The 11,368-nt window shown below is 35.5% G+C and overlaps 1 protein-coding gene across 2 annotated transcripts in view; it reads left to right on the top strand.

The window, feature by feature from the left end:
* The first annotated feature begins 869 nt into the window (after positions 1 to 869).
* The window catches only part of CDH18 (cadherin 18), a 1,124,701-nt gene continuing 1,114,202 nt past the window's right edge, over positions 870 to 11,368 (top strand). For both annotated transcript variants that reach the window (XM_078004402.1, XM_015139758.3), the window contains exon 1: positions 870 to 1,131. The gene's annotated coding sequence lies outside the window, so the exon portion shown is untranslated. The remainder of the gene's footprint in view (positions 1,132 to 11,368) is intronic.

Here is an 11,368-nt window from a genome sequence, read left to right as displayed (position 1 = left end):
GTCAGTCACAGCAGCTGAGCAATGAATGTGTCACTTTAAGAAGAAAATCTTCTTAACCTTGAAGGGATGAATCAGGTGTGAAATGCTCTATTTGATACATTCAGAGGGATCCTTTTGTAGATTAATGCTTTAAAATTGAAAAAATGTTTTATATACTGAAGTCTGACTCAGACCCTCGTTCAAAAACATCTACAAACATCACCTCTTGTTCCTTAGGAGAAACAAAATTATTTACCATGATTTTCTAAAATAAAAATAGATAACGTTCAAAATAAATCAGTATAATGAGGTGTTCTTTAATTGATCCTCCTCATAAGGGCTACTGGAGGCATTATTGTTTCTAGCAACAAGCATTTGTTAGTGTATATAATTTTGTTACTGAATATATTCCTACATGTTTGAATGAGAAATCCTATCACACATGGCTACTCTGCAGCAATTTTTATTATGATAATAGATAGGAGGTTAGGATAATTATAAGTATCAGCTGGTTAGGAAGGAGTAAATTTTTAAAATGCAAAAATCAGCAGTAACACTAAGCTTGCTTTGAGCCTCTGCCCTCTCAAGCCCTATCTCTAAGGGAGATAAAATAATGAAAAATACTTGGCTAAACTGCTGGCAAAACTCTTATTGTTTGTACCACTCTTGGAAAAGACTCTTGGGACTAGCAGTGGAATCCTTGCCATTGATTGGCTGGTTAAATAGGGGACTATTAGCTTCAGACAGGCTAGATTGATTATACAGCAGCAGCAGGAGCTGAGACTCAGAGCTGAGCGAGCGTCAGGGTGAAAAGGAAAGAGAGAGAGAGAAAAAAAAAAAAAAAAAAAAAGAAGGAGAGAGAGAGAGGAACGCAAGGTGGGGAGGAAGCCAGTGCACGTTCCATAGCATCACTATGTGACTGCTTGTGCCGGATAATCTTGCTCTGTAGCTCCCTCAGTGAACAACTTACTGAGGTGCCTTTCTTTTCACATGTCAGCTCTGAGCTCCAGCAAGAAATAACAGACTTCACCTTGGAATAGCTCATCTTACTCCTGCATCATTAAAGCAGATTTTGAGAAGAAAACAAAAATCAAGTCCCCTTTCCAGTTCCACTTTCTTTCAGCATTGAACAGGAACGGTTTCACACTCCAGGTAAGGAAATTCAATTTTTATCTCTGTATTTGTTTTTAATTATTCACAGCAAAATACATCATAGCTTTGCATGTTTTTAAAACTGAGTTTGCAGTGATGCATTAAAGGAAATTCTATACACAAGTATGTTGATTTAGAAAGATGGAATTGAATACTGTCTTTATATTAATATATTTGCTTTTAAAAAAAATCTCCAGGTACAGATTGTTTTCAAAAATAAGATCACTACAATAAGTTTCTGTAGCAGATACTCCACATAAAGAAGAAAAATAAGCCAAGTTTATATTACAAAGTACATTTTTTTGTGACAAGCTTACAATATGTTTATAAATATTGTTTTTAGCTATTAAGCAACTTTGGTAAATAATAGCATATCAAGAAAGGACAATTAATATTATCTATCAATTATTATATTTTCTGCAGACATAGATACTATCATGCTTTTCAGTGATTGCTAGTGGTTTTTTTTTTTTTCTAAATCTGTCTTTTGATTGCAGTTTTAACTCTTCAATACAAACACAATATTTCTTAAATGATGTGACATTAGAGTGCCCTCTTATTGTGGCTATTGATGGTCAGCATTTGTGCTTAAGAAAGTATTGAGCTAAGGCAAAGAAACATGATTCTGGAGATGTTTAGCTATTTTAGAGTTCATTACTTACCTGCAGTAGCATCAATTAATGTTTTGCATGACAGTGATGCTATGTGCGGGTTAAGCATCTGTGAATATATGGGAACTTCGCACATATTATATCCTCTGCTGGGAAGAATAGTTTTTTAAACGATATCTGAGGAGATTGATGGGTTGGACTAGAAATAATGAGCTGGGGCAATGCAGTCCTGATGTATTTGATTGACCTTAGTTTTATAGGTCACAGATATCAACTGCTAAGGAGAAAACATTGTGACAGAAAGGACTTATTTAATGCTTACTGGAACTCGAATGGTTTGTGACATTTTATGTCAATTTATTTGCTTTTGGATTAATTAAGAGATATTTTACCCTGAGAATTGCTCTGACTGTCCTTTTGAGTGAAGTTTCCTGAGTCACTCCTCTTATCAAAGAACAAACTGCTTTCTGTGATAAGTCAGCAAAACTTTTTAATATGTTGTTCAATGTTTCAAGCAAGAACATGATTGCCAACCTTAGTGGTAGCCAATATGTCTGAATTTAGAATTAATACATACTCTAAATAGTTGCTTTTGTGTGTTTTATTCACCCTTATTTATATTTTAATTAAAAATGTATATTTGAAAAACACTATTTTTTCATGACGTTCGTTTTGTTTTCTAAATGCAAGATGATATTTAGATGCTTCCTAATAATGCAAGTATTATTACAGCTACCTTGGTATTCTATTGATATAATCATATCAGAAGTGAATAACTGAATTGTTGGTATACATTTTGGAAAGTACAGTTGGTCTTAAGAAATAGAGATATGTATAAGAGAATAGTGATGTTTTTGTTTTTAAATTAAGTCATTTGTTTAAAAAAAGTATGTGTGTGTGTATATATGTGTGTGTGTGTATATATATATGTGTGTGTGTATATATATATTTTTAAGTATTATATTTGGGCAACAAATGCCAAACCATTAACTGAGAGTGGTGACTGGCACTGTAAACCATATATTTATGTATATTGTTGCAGTATAATGCCAAATTCCCACACAGATTTTGTTTTAAATCTATTATAACCTTGTTTAGTTCTTTTGCTTATAATGGTAAGATTGCTTTTAATAATTGTATTCAAAATTATATTTTAATAATTCCATTTTATTTATGCAAATAATCTGACATTCAGGGATGTAACTTTGTTTTAATTAATTCTTCTCATTTTTAAGTTTAATGTACAAAATTACTTTAAATATTATAATTTTTGTTGCAACAACCTTAAGTATCCAAGTTGTTTTATACAGTTCAGTTTCCTCCTGGTACTTACTTATGGGCCATATTGACTTATATGCAATTTAAAAAATAAAAATAAAAACGTAATTCTAATTGCATTGTGTATGTTTTTATGAGACCATTAAATTTCTAGCATAAGTAGATGTAACATCAATGCTAAATTTTTTTTTCTGTGAATAGGCATATTCTTCTTTCAAAAATACTTTTAAAGTAATTTCTTAGCACTGTGTGCTTCTTGCACTAGGACATTCTTCTTAGCTTATACTCAATATTACTTTGATTCCCTTTTTTGTTTTCTTACAAATTCTGTAATTTCTCCGGTAAGAAATTTGATTTCCCCTATTATTAACAGGAAATGGTCAATGATTGGAAAAAAGAAAGTGTTTTTAAAAAACATTTCACACTTTCCAACTGTGTAATGAATATGTCTCCTGAGTTCCAGATCAGTGCTTCTCCGCAAACATAATTGAGGGAGACAAGTGTGCTAGGAGTCACATATGTAAGCATCACCCTCAGTCTGAAATCTAACAGCTTACTTCGCCAGTTCATTTTAGGGTTTCACACTGTTGTTTGCATTGTTGAGAGAGCTCTAGTTGACCTTTTATTCAACTGTCCATTCGCTTCCATAGCATCAGATATCTTTCCTGATTACTCATTTTAGCCATTGTTAAACAAGAATTGAGAAAGTACAACCTCTTCTGTTTTTATAGATATCTGAGCCATTAGGGGGCTCTTTCTTCCTGTGTTATACTCATCAAACCACTGAAAGAGGTTATAGAGCTTTCTTGAAGTGTTTTCCCTGTTTTTATAACGTGAATACTTTTAAAAGTAGCTTTATTCTTATCCCCACACAAAGAAACATTTAAGATCAATAAAAAGTCTTTATTTTCACAGGAAAATGACATATATCCTATGCTTTTCAAACTTACTGTCTTTAAAATATTCTTGTATATAAACAATGGCTTGAAATATTAATATGACCTATTTTAGGCAAATGTAAAGATAATACGTTACACAAACAGTATCATAAGAAATATAAAAATAAGGACAAACCTGAGGGAAGAAACATTCTTTACATGATCTCCACATCTCTAGGGACAGCACAGAAACTCAATGACTCTGTGGCTTCCATGCAGTTTGGTTTCAGGAGAAGAGATCAGCAGGCAGCTAAAAAGAGAATATTACCTTTTTTTTTCTTTTCTTTTACAAAAATAGGCATGGAAGAATTGAAGATAAAAGAATGTTTTACTATCCACACAGGCATAGAAAATGCATTTTTAAATTCCAGAAGATACTGTATGCTGGCATTATATAAAGTTGTCATTATATACACAGAGGTTCATGGGAGGGCTTATTATGGGAAGAAAAGATATTTCCCTTATCACTTTTGAAAGCTATGTATATTGAATTGCACTGTAGACTTTCTTAGTAAGTGGAAACACATTCATCCCATCTCTACAGCAGCTGGAGGTCTTCTTTTACTGCTGGACTTGTTTGGGTGTGATGCAGCATTTAATAATGAGTCTATAAGCAGGCAACTTACCTAGTCAGTCTAAGCTTTTTTTAAATGATGCTAACTCATGGAAAGAGAAAGAAGTGACATACACAATGTGAGTGACATTTCTTTTGAGAAGTGAGAGAAAAGGAGGAATTCTAAGCAATGAATCATGGAATTCAATCATTTATTGAATAGCTCCTTGACTTATCAGTGTAGAAAAGCAGTTGCTCAAATAAAATGGAAATGTGAAAATGGTAAAGATATCTCCTTTACTGGTGTTTTCAGAGTAAATACATAGGGTTTTTTTTTTCTCTGTTTGAAAACTTACATACCCTGAAAATTGTGAATTTTGAATGCAACTAGCATATACAATACACAAAGTTCTGTGGAAATCATTCCACATCTACTGGTGTATGATGTAATGCTGTTCTTTTTCACAAAATTAGATTTTGATAATATTAACTATTAAGCAATGTGACTTGAGTGAGAATTCCGATGCTATGTTTTTGATGCAAACCATAAATAAAAATGTGTTAAGGACTTTAATGTCTTCTAAAAAGAGATTATCTTTTATATTAAAGTAGCACAGAAATGGAGATGGGTTAAAATTGAAAATAAGACAAATAAGTGAAAATGCAACAACTGTATAGAAACTTTTGTATGTTGCAAAATTTGGACAAGAACCAAGAGACAATCATAACAATGATAGGGATATATTCATGTTCTCTATTTAATGATAAAGATGTAGAGGTATCATAGTCATGCAATATTTCTATGTCTCACAGAGTATGAGGAAAATTCTCTCTAGAGATGTGGGAAGTAGAAAAATGAGTAACTGAAATGGGTAATTTTTAATGTAATAGGTTAATATCAGGCTTTATAAGGAAACAAGAGGACTCATGTCTATTGGGTTTAATCTAATGGATTTAGATGATGTTAATAATTAGAAAGTATATGTCAGTTTCTATTTGCTCTCTTGTTGCTATGATCAATGAACTGAATTGTTTTCTCTACGAAGTTACTCCTTGGCCTATTTGTCTTTGTGAAACTATGTGTGCATATGATTGGATGAGAATATGTGTGTATATCTGGGTATAGTTGTTTTTATAAAGTCTGAGTAACATAGAAATAGAATCACCTGTACTGTGTACCATGATTTGTGTACTGTAACTTTCATTTATTTTCTCAAAGTATCCTCTCTATATTCAATCCTTCCCCCAGCTCCAACACACACACACACACACACACACACACACACACACACACACACACGGGGCGGGGGAGAGAGAGAGAGAGAGAGAGAGAAAGAGAAAGAGAGAGAGAGAGAGAGAGAAAGAGAAAGAGAGAGAGAGAGAGGCACTGCTATTATATCTGGTTATTTTACATTTAAATTTGCTTAGATATAACTTCAGATCGGTCCATAGGATGCCTCTTCTGTTGCATTATTTCCTGTTCATTAGGACTCTGTCTTGAGTCAGGTACCTTCATCCTTGAGCCAGCCCTGCTGTTTACTAAACTGCAGTCACTCTAACTTGTGAATGAGAGGATTTTGGCCCAAGTTACTGAGAATAGAGGAAGATAATGAATCAGATTAGAACATGATTTTATTAATCATAATATGAATAAGGTGTAAAAGAGAGTGTTTTTACCTGTCTACCAGATATACTAATATCACTCATAGGTTAAAAGTTATCCATTCTCACCTATCCTTGGCAGAAATAAAATGAGAGTAGATCCAGTAGTGAGGCATTATGTATAGCTAACATTGTTTTATGGCAGGCAAAGCAAATGGGTTTCAAACATCTATGGCACACAATTTATTTTTTTTAATAAACAGACTTTATTATCAAATCAATTTCAGCTTTACAAAAAATGATGGAAAAGAAGAGGGTTCCTATGTACCTGTCATCCTTCCATCTCTGCCAGTTTTCCTTATGATTAACATCTTGCATTAGTGTGGTATATTTGTTACAATGGAAGAACCATTATTGATTCACCGTTATTAACTTAACTTCATAGTTTATATTAGAGTTGACTCTCTGTAATATATATTACATAAATTTTGACAAACGTATAATGAGATATATCCACGTTTATAGTATCAGACAGAACAGTTTCACTGCCGTTCAATTCTCCTGTGCACCACCTAGTCATGCCTTCCTCAATTCCTTCTCCATAACACCTGACAAGCACTGATCTTTTAATATATCTATAGTTTTGTCTCTCAGAATGTCATGTAGTTGGAATATGGTGCGTAGGTTTTGCTGATTTGCTTTTCTTTATCAACATGCATTTAAAGTTCTTCGATATCTTTTTATGGTTTGAGGGCTCATTTCTTTTCATTGCTGAATATTGTTCTCTATTGTATAGATGAGCCACAGTTTCTTTATTCATTCATCCGCTGAAGGTCCTCTTGGTTGCTACCAACTTTTGACAATCATAAATAAAGCTGCTATAAGCATTAATCTTCAGTCTTTTGTATATATGTAAGTTTTCAGCTCATTTGGGTAAATACCAATGAGCATGATTTCTAGATCATATGGTAAGAGTTTTTTGTTGTTGTTGTTGTTTTGAGATTGAGTCTTGCTCTGTTGCCCAGACTGGAGTACAGTGGTGCAATCTTGGCTCACTGCAACCTCCACCTCCCAGGTTCAAGCAATTCTTCTCCCTCAGCCTCCCAAGGAGCTGGGATTATACCATGCCCAGCTAATTTTTTTTTTTTTTTTTTTTTATGCTTTAAGTTCTAGGGTACATGTACACAACATGCAGGTTTGTTACATATGTATACATATGCCATGTTGGTATGCTGCAACCATTAACTCATCATTTACACTAGTTATATCTCCTAATGCCATCCCTCACCCCTCCCCCCTCCCCACAATAGAACCCAGTGTGTGATGTTCCCCTTCCTGTGTCCAGGTGATCTCACTGTTCAATTCCCACCTATGAGTGAGAACATGCGTGCATGTTTGGTTTTCTGTTCTTGCGATAGTTTGCTGAGAATGATGGTTTCCAGCTGCATCCATGTCCCTACAAAGGACACGAACTCATCCTTTTTTATGGCTGCATAGTATTCCATGGTGCATATGTGCCACATTTTCTTAATCCAGTCTGTCACTGATGGATATTTGGGTTGATTCCAAATCTTTGTTATTGTGAATAGTGCTACAATATACATAAATGTGCCCGGTCTTTATAGCAGCATGATTTATAATCCTTTGGGTATATATCCAGTAATGGGATGGCTGTATTTTCAGTAGAGATGGGGTTTCCACATGTTGGCCAGGCTGGTCTCGAACTCTTGACCTCGTGATCCACCCGCCTTGGCCTATCAAAGTGCTGGGATCACAGGTATGAGCCACCGCGCCTGGCTGAGTATGTTTATTTGAAGTAATAATTCAAAATATTGGCTCAGAGTACAGGCTATATAAATGATTTTGAAAATGTTTTAATGTCTCTGACTTTCTTTTCCCCTCCATTCCCCTTTTCTTTTCATTTAAAATGGAGGGCAATGTAGTTGGTTAAAGTCTCATGTTCTAATATTATAGGAAGGTGGGTATGTACACGACTTGTAGCCATCCCACTTAACTGCTCTGCAGCTGTTTTCCTGCCTACTCATTGAAAGCAGCATGCAGTTATAGTATAATAGGTGGGTTAATGTGTATAAGCCCCTTCAAAATAGAAAGTGTTAGAGATGAATATGGGTGCATTATGCAGTGAATATGATTAGATATCCCTTAGAAACAAAATGTAAAGTACTTGGTGAGAGAAAGCTCTTTAAGGAAGAAAATCCAAATTTGAGATTTGCTTATGCCCCCCTTTGGTGCATTTATTTGAATTTAAAAGATGTTAATATTGGAGGAAAGGATTGCACTAGCTTGCTCACAAACTAATTACATTTTGGAAGGACTCTTGAAACAATACACAGACAAATGAGTGTACGAAGCATAAATAAGACCACCAGTTTCTCAAGATGTTTAGTGGTCCTCAAAGGAATAGATAGGAACGGTATTTAAAATGCTATAATTTTCTGTCAGTTGCCATCTCTGTCTCTGCATGTGGATATGTATGTTAGCATATTTTTTTCTAGTGAATTAATGTATATTCTGAAATGCCCACTCTTGACATTCATTTAATAATTTATGTTTGCTTTTAATATTCTTTTTCATAAAGTTTAGTTGTTGGCTGGCAGAAGTACTTAGACTATCATTTATACCACCTATTGAGTGCTTCTGTCATAAATCAATATATTTAACTCCTTGACTTGAACTCAAAAACTAACCAATGTATTGTCAAAAACATTACTCAATAAAGTTTTCCTTCAATCTAAATGAGAACAGAACATTTTCACCCATAGCAGCAACATTATCACTGAGAATGCTAAAGATTTTCCAGAAGGAATTTTTGAAGCCCAATTATAAAATTCCTTTGATAGAGGGAAAAAGAGAGTAGGTCATTGGGTTTCAAATCCAGGTCCTTCTATCTCTCAAGCTCATTTTCTTTAACACTGTGTTAAATTGCCACATTCATTCCAGAACCTTAGAGAAGGCTTTTAACATTTGTCAGCCTGTGTTTGTCGTCTTTATAATAATGGCATATACCTTAGAGGGCTAATCTACAGGTTCAATGAGGTTCTAGAGGTAAAAAGCTTAGAAGAGTGACTGACAAAAATCACAGACATATGAACAACAGCAGGACTCATATTTACACTCAGTGCTTCTAAATTCACAGTTCTTGAAAATGTGATCTAAACTATCTTCTTCCTAACCTTCATTCAACCATCCAAGAAATATTTGCTGAACACATCCTAGATATGACATTTTATTCTTAATTATTCAAGTGGCTGCAAAGATAAATAAAAACAGATTAGGCGGCCAGGCGCGGTGGCTCAAGCCTGTAATCCCAGCACTTTGAGAGGCCGAGGCGGGCGGATCACGAGGTCAGGAAATCGAGAGCATTCTGGCTAACACGGTGAAACCCCGTCTCTACTAAAAAATACAAAAAACTAGCTGGGCGAGGTGGCGGGCGCCTGTGGTCCCAGCTACTCGGGAGGCTGAGGCAGGAGAATGGCGCGAACCCGGAAGGCGGAGCTTGCAGTGAGCTGAGATCGGGCCACTGTCTCAAAAAACAAACAAACAAACAAACAAAACCAAAAACAGATTAGGCATTCTCCATCTAGTAAACAAGGAAGAAAACTGTCCCAGTCATTAAACTGTTGTCTTTTGTGTTTAAATGTGCCACTCTCTTCTACGATGCTGGACTGGGACTGAGGCTCTTAAAAGAACATTTCTCCTTTTCCAGCTTGCTACTCATTAGGATCTGCCAAGAGAGTACTATATAGAGTTGCAAAGCAGGATGGAAAAAAAAAACACCTTCCCCTTTCTTTTCTGTTTGCTTCCCTTGTCAGCCTGACCTCATAATGCGCTTCACCTCCACAACAGTGGGCAATTCCAGAAGCAGTTGCTTCTGGTTTCCAGCTGTTGCTAGTATTCCTAAAACTAGCCTCACTGTACCACCTCATTGGTTACAGCACCAGCAGGCACTGCTTATTCCATTGCTCCATGGGGCTCCTTCTCCATCTTTTAGGTTCTCATATTCTCAATAAGTAGCTGTCATTGGGAAAACAAAATATTTCAAAGTCGTTTGTTAAAAAAAAAAAAAAGGTGAAAAATGTACTTCAACATGGAGAGTGTAAATTGAAAGTTTATGTCACTTTCTAAAAAGTATTTATTTGAATCTAAAACATCATAGAAACAGAACCAAGGAAGTCTCTTTTGTTCTCCCAGCCCTAGGGATGGTGGCTGCTTCCAACATTTAAAATATGTGCTACCTCGCTGTTTCCTTCTTTATTTTCAGTCTTTCAAGATATGTATTAAATATTCTGTTGAAATAACTGCTGTGCTTTCTGTTTGCCTGACTCATTCCTGACTGAATAAAGAGTTCATGCTTGAAGTGAATAAAGGAGAGTGGATAACAGAAAATGGGTGGGTTACCAACATTGGGTCCAGGGACTTGCTTTGATCATGGCATTTGGCCTTGAATACAGTATTGAACAATTTGCTAATGGTAATTGGAGTACTAGTAATCTATAGTATGCAATCGCTTTTCCAATTTCTCAGATAGCCAGCTAGGTTTATTTGTGGTATGGGTCTTCTAAAGCAAAGCTCATGTAACCAAGTGGTAACTGCCTTTCACTCTTCGTTCATAATGGTGATTACAAGACTATAAGATGAAATCATCATTTTAATTGCATTTGATGGCTTACAGATAAAAAAAAAATAAGCAAACAAGCCAAAAAAAATCACACACGTAAGCTCCTGGCTTTAAATCAAGAGAATCAGGCCAGGCGTGGTGGCTCACGCCTATTAATCCAAGCACTTTGGAAGACCGAGGCAGTCGGATCACGAAGTCAGGAGATCGAGACCATCCTGGCCAACATGGTGAAACCCCATCTCTACTAAAAATACAAAAAAAAAAAAAAAAAAATTAGCTGGGCATAGTGGCATGAACCTGTACTCCCAGCTACTTGGGAGGCTGAGGCAGGAGAATCGCATGAACCTGGAATGTGGAGGTTGCAGTGAGCTGAGATTGTGCCACCGCACTCCAGTCTGGCGACAGAGCGAGACTCCATCTCAAAAAAAAAAAAAAAAAAAAAAAAAAAATCAAGAGAATCAGAAAACTTTTAAGGCATCTGCGTGGGTTTGGGTTACACTGAGAAATTTGAAACACCTGAGTCTCTTGCCAGCAACAGAAGCCTCCTTCCTCTGCTTCCTCTGAGTATTGTAGCCTAGCCTTCTATTACTTGATGATCTGGAGTAAATCACCTGAG

This window comes from Macaca mulatta, chromosome 6 (assembly GCF_049350105.2).
Source record: "Macaca mulatta isolate MMU2019108-1 chromosome 6, T2T-MMU8v2.0, whole genome shotgun sequence".
NCBI lineage: Eukaryota > Metazoa > Chordata > Mammalia > Primates > Cercopithecidae > Macaca > Macaca mulatta.
The sequence above is the reverse complement of the archived record's forward strand: the minus strand, read 5'-3'. Positions and strand labels throughout refer to the sequence as shown.